The 16,988-nt window shown below is 37.9% G+C and overlaps 1 protein-coding gene across 13 annotated transcripts in view; it reads left to right on the top strand.

Annotated features, from left to right (window-relative positions):
• The first annotated feature begins 341 nt into the window (after nt 1–341).
• The window catches only part of baz2ba (bromodomain adjacent to zinc finger domain, 2Ba), a 182,842-nt gene continuing 166,195 nt past the window's right edge, over nt 342–16,988 (top strand). For all 13 annotated transcript variants that reach the window (XM_062997698.1, XM_062997695.1, XM_062997697.1 and 10 more), the window contains exon 1: nt 342–482. The gene's annotated coding sequence lies outside the window, so the exon portion shown is untranslated. The remainder of the gene's footprint in view (nt 483–16,988) is intronic.

The raw sequence follows: 16,988 nt of genomic DNA, 5'->3' as shown, positions 1-16,988 counted from the left end.
TGCCCCCCTGGGTGTGAGTGAGTGAATACGTGAGTGTGTTTTGCTCTTGGATGAATTGGCGCCCCGTCCAGAGTGTATCCTGGTTTGCCCACGGTGTGAACCTGCGGCTCAGGATTCACCGCAACCGCGACCAGGACGAGGCTGTAATAAAAAATAAAAAAAACCAAGTGATTAAATGACTGAGTGGATTTGAGTTTTATGTTTATAAGAACTGGCGTCGGTTTGATAGGTTCATGTGAAGCGGAATAAAGAGGAGCGTCTCCTTCAATCTGCCGCCCGTAACTAACACACACACATACACACACACACACACACACACACACACACGCATTCACTCACTCACTCACAGCGAGACTCAATTACTGCCCAATTCCCCCTTCTTCATCATCTGCTGCTCCTCCGGCCATCTCAAAACCAGCTCGGACAAAAAAGTATTAGTTTTTACCAGGAGTCGGGATTATATTACTTGGCGGAAAGTGCAGGTGAGTGGTTGTACGTGTTATTAACGTGATAAAGGCGGATAGTTACATTGTTTATTTGATTAAGAGGTGATGTGTATGTGTTGTCGCTTGGCTCGCTGCTTTCTTTAGCGATAGTGCTAACTGGAGTTTCTTTAGGTGTCCCTCGTTGCTTTATTGTCAATAATGAAAAGATGAAAACTTGTTTAAAAGGTTAAAGTGTTTATGGGAGCTGTGGAACATCAGAAACACGGCTATGTTTGCTTAAACCGAATGGAAGTTTATACGTTAGAAACGAGGAAGGTTGTTGTTGGCGACGAAGTGACTTGATAGTAGGAATCTGCCTTTGTACCCGCGCTCCTGTCTTTTAACTGTCCTGGTTTTAATAGAAACTGTTTGGATAGAGTTCAAAAAGAGTCCAAATGTTTATTAAGACCTTTATCTGTGCCCGTGTGTTTTCTCGTCGTGTTTAGAGCCGAATTAATATTTTTAATCAATTTTTGAAGCGAGTTGAGTCGGTCTGAGGGAGCTGACGCTACCTTTGGTCTATTTAATGTCCGTCTCACAGATGATGAAAAGCTAACCGCTCTTCACCGAGGACCAAAACAAGATCAAACCTCTATTTATTATCGTTTACTTCTCGTTTTAGGACACATTAGACAAGTTTGAACACTTTAAACCGAACAAACAGCTTCGTATGGTGGCAGGCTGTGTCGGTGTGACTGCTTGGGCTTTTTTTCTTTCTCTTATCTTGGTCGCTTCCTTAAAGAGAAGCAGCTGCCGCCTGGCCGAGTTGTTGAAATTTATCCCCTTTGTGTATATTACAATATCCTCCATTTTTTCTCCTGCCCTCTAAACAACAAGCCTCTCGCCATCTTGGTTAATTTTCAACTCAACTCGCCTGATCCGGACGTTTAAAGCAGCAGACACACAAACACACTCACATGTTTCTTTACCAGCACAGAAAAGTTTTACAAAGGTCTTAAGCGCGGCTGGTGACGTCATGTGAAGTTTAAACGAAATACTAAGTCGTTATTGGTGAAAGGTCGGAACTTGCTTTTCTCACCTTGACTTGACGTTTTTAAACTCTCACCTCATTTAGGGTGTATTTAATAATATGCTTTCATAATTACTGTACAAGGTGTTTTTGGTTTGCAGGTGGAATGAATGATAAGAGGTCAGACTTGATATGAAAGGCTACCTCGTAATGTCGTTTTGCAATTTGTTTTCATCATTTATGACATTTGAACTCATTTCATATTAATTTATTTTATAAACTCCCACACACCCTGAATGTGATCAGTCCTATTCTGTGTTCAATAGCACAAAAAATGCTATTCGTAAAACGTCCTGACTTCATTTTTGCACATCAGACTTAGTGATTGTGAATATGATGTCATGATTTTGGGCTTTACAGGTGGACTAAAGGATGAATTCAGGCACAGTCCCAGCTTGCCCCCCCTCCTCCCTCCCCAGTCTGATGTCATTATTCCGTTTTCTGGAATCAGCTTGACCGTTTTAACTTTTTAAAATGACATTTGGAGACGTTTATGTCGTGCTTAATAAAAACGTACGTTTGTAATCCATTTAAAAAGAAATGCTGAGCAATAATGAATCATATTAGGTCAGATTTGTATCTTAGTGCAGTTTGATCTTACCTCCTGTCTGATGCCATCCAGCTGTTTGTCTGTATGCAGCTGTAACATTTTTAGCTTTTTGATATTCAGTTGGACGAAGTCTCATCCTAGCTCAGGTTACATTGTTAGACATTTAGTAATGTAATAATATGTGTGTAGGGTTGATCACAGGATTTCACAGTTTATTCTAGTTTACAGTGAAGTCATGGTTTGAGCTTGCAGACTGACTCAATATTAATAATCCATTAGTGGTAACGTTTATGTGACATTAAAAGGAAATAGAGTAAAAACTAACCCCCCAGTTTTTACTCTTATGTCATTGGGAATGAAATAATATGGCTATAAGATTAATGTTGTAGGACAGGGTTTAATTTCAGCATTAATTTGATCAGTTATTTTAAGTAATGGATTTGTTTCATGAATGACTCTACATTTAATTTCATTGTAACATTTAATAATACAATCTGATTTATGGTCAATGCTGCTGTACAAGTGTAGTGACATCAGAGTTACATTTTATCATGGGTTGCCTCTTGTTGTTATTAAGTGATTATAACAAACATAACTAGTTCTGATTCCACATATTTGATGCTTTGTCCTGGTTTACAGCCAAATTATTTGAATTGACTGTTTAGCACAGTTTAAAATTGCATCCTGCTTGATATTATTTTGATATTGTGGGTTTTTAGTAGTAAAATGAAAACAGCTTTATTTATGCAAATCTTTGTAAGTAGACATTCATTTGCATATTTAAAGAAAAAAAACAAGCTTTTGTTAGAATAACTGTCAGGTTGATCCTCGTCTCAGTTTACCATCTGTGTGGCATTTAGTATGCTCTCCGCACATCTGGGTGGATTTGCTCCGAGTACTGTGGTTGCAGTTGTTGGATCACCTACTCTAAACGTACCTAGGTGTGAGTGAGTGTGTAAGTGCGTGATTTATTAAATATCTATTGAACTGTCATCTTTTTCGATTGATTGGAGCCTGGGGCTTGTTTAGGGTGTTGGGTTTGACTTGGGTAGATTCTGAAGCCACTGTAATCATGACCAGATATAAGTAATTATGAGAGGTCTAAACAAATGATTTTAAGAAACAAAAATATAATCATAGGCCTGGATACTGCCAAAAAGAACTCAAAACACATTTTTCCTTTCTGAAGAATGTTATCATTTCAGAAGGAATGGACATAAACGAATATGCTAGGCTCATTTAACAGGAAACGAGAGCTAATTATTGCAATTAGATGCAGCTTCGTGTGAACAAAAAAATTACTTACTTTGGTTGATTTTTGACATTTATATGAATTCATTGTGATAGAAGCTGTGATGTTTTATGTTACATGAAACCCAAAATATGACACTACTATTTTTCCAATAATCATACTGAATCCTAAACAACATAGCATGTAATAATTAAATGAAGCAGTCTGTATTCAGAATTGATTACCAGAGGTCTCTTGGGTGATGCTGTTCTGAAGAAGTAGGCTGTAATAGTTATTGCTTTTTAACAGATGACTTCTATCATGATTAATGAGTATAAACACAGATCTAATTTCAGCAGCATGCGTTTCACCAATAACCAGCCAACAATCAAATCTATTGTTTAATATTTGAATCACATATTCATATTAAAATGCACTTAATGTAGCAGCACTAGAGTGGAGGGTGCATAGGTAATTTTGGGTAACCCAATATGACATGATTTACATAGAGTGGTCATTCAGATTGTAAGGTTACTTAAGTGGAAGCCTGAAATGTTATTTTAAGCTTTCTGACAGTGCAGTGATTTACAAAAAGCTCAGAAAACACAGGACGTCTGTGCAGGGTAAAAAAATAAGATATGAATTTTACCCAAAAACAGTGAAGACACACATTTGTACCAACTTTAACACTTGTACTGAACTGTACTGGTTTTAAGTAGCACTAATATGCATGAGCAGTTGTTCCTTTTTCTAAATCACATAGTTATATAAATAATTTGTTAAGAAACACAACTCTATCCAACAGTTATTTTAATAATGAAACTTTTTCCAGTATGTGGTAACTGAAAACAAATGAATTCGTGTATCGTTCCCGACCCAGGGCACTCGGGTGGCGCAGTGAACTATCGCGCTAGCCCACCACCACTGAGATCCGAATCTCATTGGTGCTATCTGAAGGCTTGTGATGGATTTGCGCCCTGTCCCGGGTGTGTTCATGCCTTGCCCACTGCAACCCAACCAGGATAAAGCGATTGATTTAAATGAAATAAAATGAAAGTAAAACGTTCTCATCTTTGAGACTAATTGCGGGGTGATGCAAAACGTAGTGATGTGCATTAGAGCAAAGTAATGATCACAATATTTAATTGCAGGTTAAAATTAATTAAAAAAAATCAGAACCACAAGTAGAAGATAAATGATTACAACTCTAATTTTAGTTTTAAATGATTAAATTTTAGCACATTTACATTTCAATTTACAAAGTTTTATTAAATATAACAGCTAGTTGGGGTTCCAAACTCCATACAGAGAGTACTGGGTTAAGAGTGGACCTGAAGCTGTGCAGCATTTACACTTCCACTATCATATTGTGTATATAGAGAACATGAATCAGTATTAATCTGTGGAAAGTGCAGTCGGAAAGTTTTTATTATAAAGCATGGTCAGTTATTCATGTCCTTTTAAGCACAAGTCGTAATGTTCTGTAATGCATACTGGAAAGCATCTGTGCATTATTATAATTAAAATCATTCTTCAAATTATTTTCACTATGCTTACCTTTGTTTCAAACTGCGCTTCAGATTAACACTCATAACAATCGATGTTTGTATTCAGACAGGTCGTAAAGCAGATCTGGTGCTGTGTAGCGGACATAAAGCTTTATCCACTCTGGTTTCCTTCCAGGTCCTGAATCATGCATAAGTGCTTTAAATGCCCCTACTGATTCAGTGAGTAAATGTGTGAGCATGTGTTGTCCTGTTACCTTGTCCGGGGTGCGTTCTTGCCCCTTGCAATCAGCCTCCCGGATGACACCGGACTCACTAAGACCCTGACCAGGCTAAAGAGCTTAGTAAAAGTAATTATACAAACAAGATCCTTCATACTTTTGTCTGAATCAAGCAGTTTATAACATGTTTGATGTAGAGGCAGTTGTAGCCTAGCGGTTAAGGTCGCTGGTTCAAGACCCACCACTGCCGGGTTGCTGCTGTTGGTCCCTTGAGCAAGGCCCTTAACCCACAATTGCTCAGACTGTATACTGTCACACTAATGTAAGTCGCTTTGGATAAAGGCATCTGCTAAATGCCAAAAAAGTAAATGTAAATGTCTGAGTAGAGCAGCAACAGGTTATGCAGTTCTGGTGGATGGGCTTTACTAATCCTGTACATGTGACTGTATTTATATTGTTTTTGGGGTTTGATGCTATTGAATATGCAGGCCTCAGTGTTACATCCTGTTTAAACTCTTGCTTCATGCAAATCACCTCGTCTGCTGTAAATCTGGTTAAACTCAACTTGACCACAAGATCATGGTCAGTTTTGGGGAGTGCTACAGTTTAATCAGGGTTTGTTAGATGGCACTGAGTTTCCTAACAGGAGCGGGCTGTGCTGTAAGGCCTCGTCCTTGCGTATCCGGATGCTTAAACCGTTACGTACCAGTAAATCTGCTGTTTTAACCGAATTTCAGGTGTTGAAGTTGAGTTTTTTTTCCGCTTTCCTGTCTCTTTGCCTTGATGTTTGTTGCTGTGGAAAAAAAAAGCTGTGAGTGCAGGGGAGCAGATGTTAAGGCAAACATCCTGACGTTCTGCTTTTCTCTTGTGGGAATGCCGCCTCTTCTTCCTCCTGCTCCTGATGCATCGACTTGACAGCTGCTTGATTTCATGGAACCGCTAAGAAGCCATTAGCGGTATCAGTGAATTGAAACGGAACAGTCTCACCCACTCTCCTCTTCCATTAGAAATGTGTCTATTGTTGGCTCTTTCTTTGGGCGGGCGGACGTATGCGTGCGTGTGCGTTTGCGTACCCGTGTGTGCTCGAGCGCCGCAGCTGAGCACACAGAAGAAGACCTTTAATACACTTGTGCTGTTTCTCTTACTGCGAATTAAGGAGAACAAATCTGTCAGGACCTGTTTGTGCTGTTGGGGTTTGAAGGGATCTCATACTGTGCTCTCTCATGCACACACAAACCCACAAATGTCTCAAGCTATGGCACACACACACACACACACACACACACACACCAAAAAAAAACTGGCAGTGTCTGCTCTGAGTGACTGTCTTGCACTTTTAGAGCAGGATGTTGTTTTCCTGTCAAGATATGGAGAAGTCAGGCCTAAAAGAAGACGCCCGTGCCTCCAGGAATTAGCTTTATTGTGGATTTTTCAGACGCCCGCCCAAAAGTTGACGCCAAATCCTGTTTGGTAAGCTGATTATGTGACACATAGGTTGTAGGAAGTACAAAGCGGACACAGAATTATGGGCATCCTGGTGAAGAAGAAGAAACCCCCGCTAATTATATGATGATGTAATATTAGAACACCTAACCTCTTAGCACTGGTTGTAGGTGTACATTTAGAGACCGGATGTACTTTCTATTTTTTTTTTATGCAAAATGTGTGTTAATTCTGCTCTAGTTTTTATCAGTGGACACGTTCAGTGCCTAATAAACACATGTTGTTAAATAGTCTAGGTTTACACTGGCAGCTATGAACAAACCCCTAGAATAATTTTTTAGTACTTCTGGATGTTCTTAATTTTTTTTCTAGGCCTTCAGTTTTACTGAGCTGTGAAAACAAAAATGACAAGAGAAGCCAAATTTCTCACTCAATCAACAGATGACAAAATATAGAATTAAAATTGGACAAACATCTATTGACCCTCATCATTTCAGACTAACAGCGTCTACAAATTTGCTATTAGATGCCACCGCCATGCCGGACTAACAAACTAGTAAGAAGGAATGCCAGAAAAATGCATTTATTTATGCAAACGTGTAAAGCTTTTGTCTACAAGCACCCAACCAATAATTCTACCAAAATTTGTTGAGTATGGCAAAGGATATATTATGTTTTCGGGGCGCCTGTAAACCTTTTTAGGATACGTGGCATCCTGAACTCCAAAAGGTACCAGTACCAAAATGGTCTGGTTGGATCTTTGGTCAAATTCTTGCAGCACAGAAACAATACTTTGTCACAGCCATCCCAGTTCTCTGACCCAAACCTAATTTGTAATTCTGTGGGTTAAGCTAAAGAGTGGTCAAGAAAGGACCTAGGAACCAGGAGCATCTGGAGAGATTCTGAAAGAAGCGCTGGATTACTTGTCTGTGGATTTTCCAATCCTGTTAAGTAGTAGAGAGAAAGATTTAGTGCTAATATGTTGGAATAACAAGCAGGTGAAACAAAATACTACATGCAGGAGTGCTGATAATTATGACTGTTCTTTTTTCTTGGAATAAATTTGTGTTTTAACTGTTAAGTTTATTAATAGCAAAACATTCTGAGCTACTCTACCAAGGGTGCCAGTATTTCCGGAACTGTTCTGGCAGTTTCTAACCCTCGTGTGATAAGAGGTGTCTGTTAAGAATGATCTGACCTCGCTTGGCATTGCTGATACATAAAGTGTAATTGCTGAGCCGTTGAACTTTCGGATCTGTCTGGCTTTGATAGAAACAAATCAATGGAACGGTTTCTCTGTGGACTTACTGTAGCCTGTACGTTAGTCCGGAGAAGGCTGGTACGCTTGTTGTTGCTCTGTAAGCGGATTAGAAACTGCAGGCGTGGACTTACTGAATGTAACTATATTTAATTGTGAGTAAATGCTGGCCTGCACATTTTATGAACTAGATCATGTTTTTTTTCAGACACCGTGTTAGCATGCACTCAGCTTTCAGTGAAGCATGGCCCATCTTGGCACACTAAACCAGCAACAGATTTAAGGCATGAAAACCCACAAAATTAGGCCAAGCGGAGATGTGCTTGACAGAGCAATAACATTTCAAAGGAGACTGGCAAGAGATTGGTGCTCTTGTTTTTCTACACTGTTTTTGCTAACGGGGGCCTGAGTGATGTGTCTTACCTCTTCATAAAAACCTAATTCTGTATATAGATTGATTAAGGGACTCTTCAGCTGACTCATTTTTTAGTAAAGATGAACTGATTGGTTGATACATTATATAGCCAAAATATATACTATCCCAAAACCCTATAACAGTTCTATATAATTATATAAGGACTTTCCCGAAATTTTGATGTGTGTCTGTGGGAAATTGTGTCCATTTTGTCAAAAGAGCACTTGTGGGGTCAGGCACTGATGTTGGATGTGAATGTCTGGCTTTTTACCACCACTGTGTCCTGCTCAGGATCACATTGGGTCTGGTTTCCCCATAATCACATGGCTCAATGCAGTAACACACGCTATAAAGGGGGCCAGTCCATCGTAGGGCCTTGGTGACCCCCCAGGCACAGCCAATATTGTCTATTATAATGGTCAAAATTGTGTGGACACCCCTTGTGATTACTGAGTTCAGGTTTATACACAAATAAAGTACAGCTTTTTGCTAAGAAAATACATTACTAATAATATTTAAAGTAAATAGGTCTTTAAAATTCCTACTGCAGAAAGAAAAAAATAAATGGGTAAGGAAGGTAAGGTCAGGTGTGGTTTTGCCACGTTGACACTGTAACAGTCTTTCTGCGTGTTACAAAGATCCCACTGGAGTTAGAAATGGGGAGTTTTGTGTGGGTTTGCTAGTTTGCGGTCCTCCTTTTGTTTTAATACAACTAAGCATTTTTATTCTGCTGATGGTCATTGATTAGGAACATTTTACGTTTACATTTACAGACACCTTTATCCAAAGCGACTTACAGTAGTGTGACAGTATACAGTCTGAGCAATTAAGGGTTAAGGGCTTTGCTCAAAGGCCCAACAGCAGCAACCTGGCAGTGGTAGGGCTTGAATCACCAACCTTCTCGTAACTAGTCCAGTACCTTAACTGCTAGGCTACAACTGCCTTGCTTAATTGTTCTCCAGTGCCAGCTGCATTATCTGTGGTTTAATTTAAGTAGCTGCACCTTTTCTTTTAAAGGAACAAGGTTATCTGGGAACTATCTGATACAGACATGATGGCTAAATAACTGGTTGCACCACTTGTAGCAGCAAGGACTTAAAGTTAAAGTAAAAGTTTTATATCAGTCTGTTACATCACTATGTAGGAATGTTAGCTTACTGTACTTTGAGTAAGACACACAGCTACAGTTCTGAGCATAAACTGCCTGTTTAGGTTGGGTTTCTTCTCAACCAATCATTCATCGTTTGGCAGCATAGTAACCATCCTGCACCAGACCTCAGACCACTGTGTCCCAAGATGGTTACATAACGACAAGCTGACTTAACTGCTGTGATCTGTGACGATACTGTTCTATTAAAGGCAAGACGCGCATTAGGCTGTGTGTCACTTCAGCCGGCTTGAACACCATACACACGAGTGGATTTCATTATGCTAGCTTCTGTGTGTCATGCAAACGTCCAGTAACTGCCAGATAAACTCAGCCAATAACTGGATTCAGTGCTGGCAGCTCAGCGAGTCGGCCTCCAACGCTGTTGGCAAAATGTTCGGGCGCAGTTTAGCATATGATGAATAAACCGTTAGCCATGAAATCTTACTGACAAGTGATTTGCTCTTTTAAAAAAAAATATAATATTACATTTTAGTCAAGAAAAACATTGCAGTTCCTCTTGGTTATTTAAAAGCTTTCAGCTTTGTTACCTTTCTCTCCTTGGTAATGAGGAGCAGCATTTCTAAACGAAAAGTTACTTTCTATGGTCATTCGTACAGCCAGAGCCTCTTGTTTTCCCATAAACCCAAGCGAGACTCGGGCTGGCTGCAGGCAATTAGCTGCTTTCTCGCCCAGGCATCCCCTGGGTTTCTATTTATCATTCGACGTGAGAATCTCCTTGACAAAACCCAAGGTTATTTTTGTGCAAGGCAGCCTGGGTTCTTGGTTTTCACAGGCAAGGTGAAAAGGTTGATTCCCCCCCCAAAGAAAACGGCAGGAGATTCAAACGAGCAGCGCACAGAATGTCACACTAACGTTTCTTATTGGATTATGGGAAGTTTGTTCTGGGATGAGCATTCGCTTGCTTTTTCTGTGTTCAGGTTTTCACGGCTTTTGTGCTCAGAAATTAGTGACACTGATCTCATACTTTGCTTACCCCCCACACATACAATTCATTGTAGTGCACATAACTTAAACTGGCTGTACAGTGCACAGTGTATGACACAACTGATCAATCATGAGGTGCTCAGGACTTCAGAATGTAATAGATAGATAGATAGATAGATAGATAGATAGATAGATAGATAGATAGATAGATAGATAGATAGATAGATAGATAGATAGATAGATAGATAGATAGATAGATAGATAGATAGATAGATAGATAGATAGATAGATAGATAGATAGATAGATAGATCACTGTATTAATCCCATAGGGTATTATTGCACAACACTGTGTAATTAAATAAATAGAATAAGAAATGTAGTATGTAATGTAGAAGACTTTAATAAGTGTCATTGCAGTAAATATTATCGGATGAGATATGTAATATGTGCATGTAATATGTAACATTTGCAGCTCTCTATGAGAGTCCATCAGGGCTAGGCAAAAGATGCGACTGGTGACTGCACGCATGTCAAAAGGACGTACATGTCTCATTCCTTCTTGGCCAGTGAGGGGAGAATGTTACTAGTGGCAAAATTCCATGGGGGGTTAGAGACGACTACATTGGGAGCAAATGGGGAAAACAGAGGAATAACAAACAGTAATTACAAACACGCAAAGTAATACAAATTCAAATGAAATACATGACGGGTACATGGAGGTCACCTTTGGTGACTAAATAACATATATGATATTTGGGACCCAGCAGCTTCCATAGCAGATTTTAAGTGTAATCCAGATGTTTCATGCTGATTAGGCATGCACACTAATGCACACCACATTTTTACCTTTTTTTTAACATGCCCATTCTCAGTTTTTCCTTGCTCTTTGTGGCTGTTTCACATCATTTCAAACATGTTGGGAATTATCATAGGCTTACTTGTCGATGGCTGGGAAAATGAGGAAAATGAAATGCTCTTACATCTCACGAGTCCTCATCTCGTTTTCTCAAAAATTCTTGCTGACTGGTAAAATCAGGCTTCAAAAAAAGTGTGAACTAGGCATTTGTGGTGTGCAGACTCATATGGACTCATTTATGTAACATTATTTACCATTATGCAGATGATATTTCCCAATTATAATTGCTATAGCACATAATGAATGTATTATTATTACAACACTTGGTTTTCTATTACCATAGCCCACCACCACTGTGACCTTGCCTTTTTTGGGAGAGGTTGGGTTGCGATAGACTGGCACTCTGTCCAGGTAATTCTGCCCTGCACTGCTGTTTCCTGGTAGAACCTGCAACCCTAAACATGATAAAATGGTTGATGGAAATTCAATGAAATGAATATTATTATTAATTAGAAAAGTATTTTTGTCAGTCAACTGACATTTTACCTGGTAAACTCATTTAAATTTGCTAAAATGACGCAGACATTTCCAAACACACACCCACTACATCTTTCACATTTGGTAGAACTTGCTTGCTGTGTGACTTTTACAAAGAGGATGTCAGTATCTAATTACTTTTTTTATGTGATACTCAGAGTGATGATTTATTATTACTATTATTGTTATTATTATTTTCCTTTTATACAATATTATTATTATTGATGTAGCATGCAATATATTGTTATATGTTAATATATATTATTAATATATGATTCTAATATTAATAATAATGTGATATAGTACTTCTACTATTACTAATTATTATTATTATTACTCTATTATACAATAGTATTGTTTATCATTATTATTTTATATAATAGTATTATTATTATTATTACTTTGTTATACAACAGTATTATTATTAATATTATTTTTTATATAATTGTATTATTATTATTTTATTATTACTCTGTTATACAACAGTATTATTATTATTATTTTTATATAATAGTATTTTTATTATTATTATTACTCTATTATACAACAGTATTATTACTATTATTATTTTATATAATAGTATGATTATTAGTAGTAGTATTATAATTACTCGATTATACAGTAGTTTTTTATCATTATTATTATTATTTTTTATATAATATTATTATTTTTATTACTCTGTTATACAATAGTATTTTTTTAATCATTATTATTATTATTTTATATATTATTATTATTATTACTCTATACAATAGTATTTTTTATCATTATTATTTTTTATATAATAGTATTATTATTACTCTATTATACAACAGTATTATTATTATTCTTTTATATAATAGTATTATTAGTAGTAGTATTATAACTATAATTACTCTATTTTACAGTAGTATTTTTCATTATTATTATAATAATCATTTTTTATATAATAGTATTATTATTATTATTTATTATACAATAGTATTTTTTATCATTATTATTATTATTATTATATAATAGTATTATTATCATTATTATAATTATTCTGTCATACAATAGTAATGTTATTTTTATTATTACATAATAATAATAATAAAATTAACTACTCCTTCGACTGCTAGTAATTATTATTATTAATTTTATTATTATTATTATTATTATTATTATTATTATTTTAATTATTAGTGCTTTCATTTTGCTATCGGCCAGTAAATGAGCACTGCTTGTTTTAATAAGACAAAATTTAGCTGAAAGATTTCAGATTTAATAACAAAGCAGCAGCAAAATGCAGTTAAACACTTTTATTAATAAACTATCAATAAACCAACAGGTTGATGGTTTTTTTTGGTGGCTTGGGGCTCGTCATGGTATTTCTGATATGCCATATTTTCTTATACTAGGATGATGTCATTCTTGACATTCATTTTTAAACCTGTACACCTCCCACCACTACTTGCACTTTTTCCAGAAAACTGTAATGCTGCCTTATTTGTTTTGTCTTTTTGTTCGGTTCTGAGAACACTTCTGCAGAAGTGATTGTTGTTTTTCCATCTTTCTGCGTCTCTCTGGTGCTGTTTACCCTTCACTCAGACCATCATATTGCTCATGTGCCGGCCATGCCGCTCACGTACTGGAGAGTCCCTGCTGAGATAATGGTGCAGAGCTGGAAATGCCAGTACTTTGGCCTATTTCTTCGCCTGCTTATCGCTGTATTTGCATCCTGAGCAGAAAACAGCGAAGATTGCAGGAATGGCAGGAACGGCGCTCGTCCTGCGGGAGAAAAGGCACGGTCAGAAAGAGAGGACGGGCCAAGAGAGGGAGGGACAGGAGCGAGATGGGGATTTTGCTGGCGCTTTTTAGATGAGCAGAATTTACTGCACCGAGACAGCTGTCTGCAGGACACGCTGTATTTGACCCCCCTCCTAGCCTCCCAAACGCTCCCCCCACAACCCCAACACACTTGTGCACACACGCTCGCATTCACAGAGGGATGCTCGAAGACACTCCGAGATTGTGCTTGTACAGCCCCCTCTTATTTATTGATCCAGCTGCATTTAAAATCTGGTCACTGCTGCCACAAAGGCTTTTCGTTTTAGCTGCGCTGGCACACAGCGCCTCAGCTGCAGCCAGGATTTCTGCATTTTTAATTTCAGCACGTTGATGCACAAAATGACACACATAAGGGAAATGAAAATAGAACAAAGCAGCTTGAATAAGCTTTAATATATAAAGAGGTAAGCTTTTGTGCATTAGAACTCTGCTTGGTCAAAGTGTGCTTTGAGAGTCATGCACAAATAGGGGTGGAACATTTTTATAAATGCATTTGAACACTACAGTTGCAGTCGGAAAATATTTAACCTGGCAAAGAAAATAAAGAATTAAAACTAAACTTTTCTGCAGAGTCCTTATTAGATGAATGATGCAAAAAATGAATTAAAGAGAATGATGATGTATTTAAGAGTAGCAGAATATTTTGTCGACCTCTTACCTATTGACCAATCGGTAAGTCAAAATGCTTTAGGATTGATTTGCAGAGACTGTTTCCTCTTAGGCAGGGGCTTTTAACCCCACATGGAAGCGCAGCCTTCATTTCTGTTCTTTAAGACTATTACTTTTACTTTTACTATTACTAGTATTTAAGAGTAGCAGAATATTTTGTCGACCTCTACATAATATTGCTGATCTTTAAACGTACTGCTGGTCTGTATGACCTAAAGTTGGGTTACAACATGTTTAATCCATTGAAATTAAATAACCACAAATAAATGGCTTCAGCTGTGATGTGTTATATAAACCACACAGAGATGAAAGTGATCAAGGTGTGTTGGAACCATGGTGGAAACTAAAGAGCTGTTACACAAGCTGAGAGAGGAGAACATTTCATTAAAAATTTTCCAAACTTGTGGTGCAGTGGAAAACCTGTCTAGCTGTGGGAGAAAGCTCAAAATTTCATCCACAAGAGAGGTTTTAGATGCTTGTTAGCACTACACACACAAGTGAGTCGAGAGCTTCAGTTAATGTTCTCATTCATCATCAGAATGGGAAAAATATCACTCTGTGTGACCTTGAGTGTGGCCTGGTTGTTGGGTTAGTTCCACAGACTGTTGTATATAAAAATCCCAGAAGCTCAGCACTTTCAGAGACAGAGTGGTTCACAAAAACATCCAGTGAGGCACAGTTTAGCGGCAGATAATTCTTGCTGATCAGAGAGGCCAGAGAGGAATGGCTAGACTGGTTTGACACATGGATAAACAGATGTGTTGGATATAGAGACGGACCTCAACAACACACAGAACTACAGTAAGGCTTTGACATTACCAGAGAAGCAAAGGTGTGAAGTTTAGAAACTTTAAAGCATGGCACGTTTGGATTAAAAAGCCATTTTAATGTTTAGATCCATTACGGTGTTCACATTTTCAGCATTTAGCAGACACTTTTATCCAAAGTGACTTACAGTACTGTGACAGTGTATTGTCTAAGCAATTGAGGCTTAAGGGCCTTGCTCAAGGGCCCCTAAGGTGGCAACCTGGCAGTGGTGGGGCTTGAACCAGCAACCTTTCAATTATTAGTCCTTAACTGCTAGGCTACAACTGCTAATTGGACCGCTTATTGGACAGCTTTGTGCTTTGAGTCTCTGGTGCTGTACTGGAGGGATGGAACACAAGTTCCTTCAAAAGCTCTTTCCTTAATGGAGTTATAATGATTGTGGCCCAAAATCTCATGCATATGCCCTGTGTATGGGAGCACTGTCATCCTGAAAGAGACCAATCACAGTCATATAGAAATGTTCAATTGTATTGACCAATCGGTAAGTCAAAATGCTTAATGATTGATTTGCAGAGACTGTCTCCTCTTAGGCAGGGGCTTTTAACCCCACATGGAAGTGCAGCCAGCAGTTCTGTTCTTTAATCCTATTACTTTAATACATTAATACTTTTGTCTACATTAGAGCATAACAACCGGCTGACACAAAGGTTGGGAGTGACTACTCTCTCAGGGGCATGTAAACCCAAATCATGTTAGCAAAACGTCTTACCTTAGCACAAAAGAGCAATAATGACAAGGCTTTTTTTCGTTGTATGCCATACATGCCATTAAGTGCAAGAAATACTAGCACGGCTTGGTGACTGAAACTTCTGCCATTCTGATAATAATCTAGGGTCAAGTAGACATTAGGTTGTTTTTTTATACATGCCACCGAGCACGGTAGGAGGTAAATGTTTCTCCACTCATTTAATCTGTGTTATTTTTGTCTGTATATTGCAATATGGAACACAAATTGTGATATTTATCAATGGCACTTCAATTCAGTGTGAGCCTGCTTAGGTGGCCAATTGTTTTGGGCAGAATTTGGGCTTTTTAAGAAGGCAATTCAAGAAACAAGGGTCTTTTAGGACTGGGAACTACTTTTTGACAAGTGTCTGACTTGCTGTGACCAAAACCGAGATGAAATAACCAAAATAAAGAAAGAAATAAAGAAAGAAATGCATTATTATAATGTCTCATCATGTCTTTCTCAGAACACAAACCCACCCCATTTGTCTTCAAATAGTATTTTTACCCCCAATTAAGCATTATTTTTGATTGAAATATTGATTATGGTATGGAAATACTGTTGATCATTGGCACATGCTTAGTATGCAGACTTTGAATGTTTTTCTGTCACTCTTGGCACACTTATGACGAAGAGTTAACTTAAGCCACTGGCACATAAACACACCTCCTCAGGATTATCATAGATGTTAGCAAGCCTGTTTTAGCACTGCACTTAAAAACCATTCCAGACTAACAGGGCTAGATTAGGGGTGGTAATCCAGGCTCATGTAAAAGCCTAGTGTTGGCCTGTTTCTGAAGTCCCCACATTCCAGATTAAACCTAATGTGTGCTTTAGTCATTAGAGAGCAGCTGAACATGGAGAGGAATTACTGATGATGAGTGATGAATAAGAATGAGTCAATAGGCTGCAAGGATTATATTCGCTTTGGTAAATATACTTCATATGGAAAAGCGTTTAAGCATTCTCAGACCTGAAAAAGAACCAAATAATACATAAAACCTAAAAGAACTCCAACATAAAGTAATGCAGGAATGATATGATCAATACACAACCTAAATAAAGTAGAAATAAAGTATGTGCAGTGTAGCTTCACTTACCCGAATCTCACCGCCTCCACAATACCTCGATACAAAACAAACACTATTTTTGCTTTATGTCTTTAAGAGCAAAAATCAAAACAGGTACTGTACTAATGCTGGAACAGTTGTAGCCTAGCGGTTAAGTCTAGTAAGTCTAGTAATAAAAAGATCACTGGTTTAAGCCCCACTACTGTCAGGTTGCCACTGTTGGGTCCTTGAGCAGGCCCTTAACCCTCAATTGCTTAG

Source organism: Trichomycterus rosablanca, chromosome 6 (genome assembly GCF_030014385.1).
Source record: "Trichomycterus rosablanca isolate fTriRos1 chromosome 6, fTriRos1.hap1, whole genome shotgun sequence".
Taxonomy (NCBI): domain Eukaryota; kingdom Metazoa; phylum Chordata; class Actinopteri; order Siluriformes; family Trichomycteridae; genus Trichomycterus; species Trichomycterus rosablanca.
The sequence above is the reverse complement of the archived record's forward strand: the minus strand, read 5'-3'. Positions and strand labels throughout refer to the sequence as shown.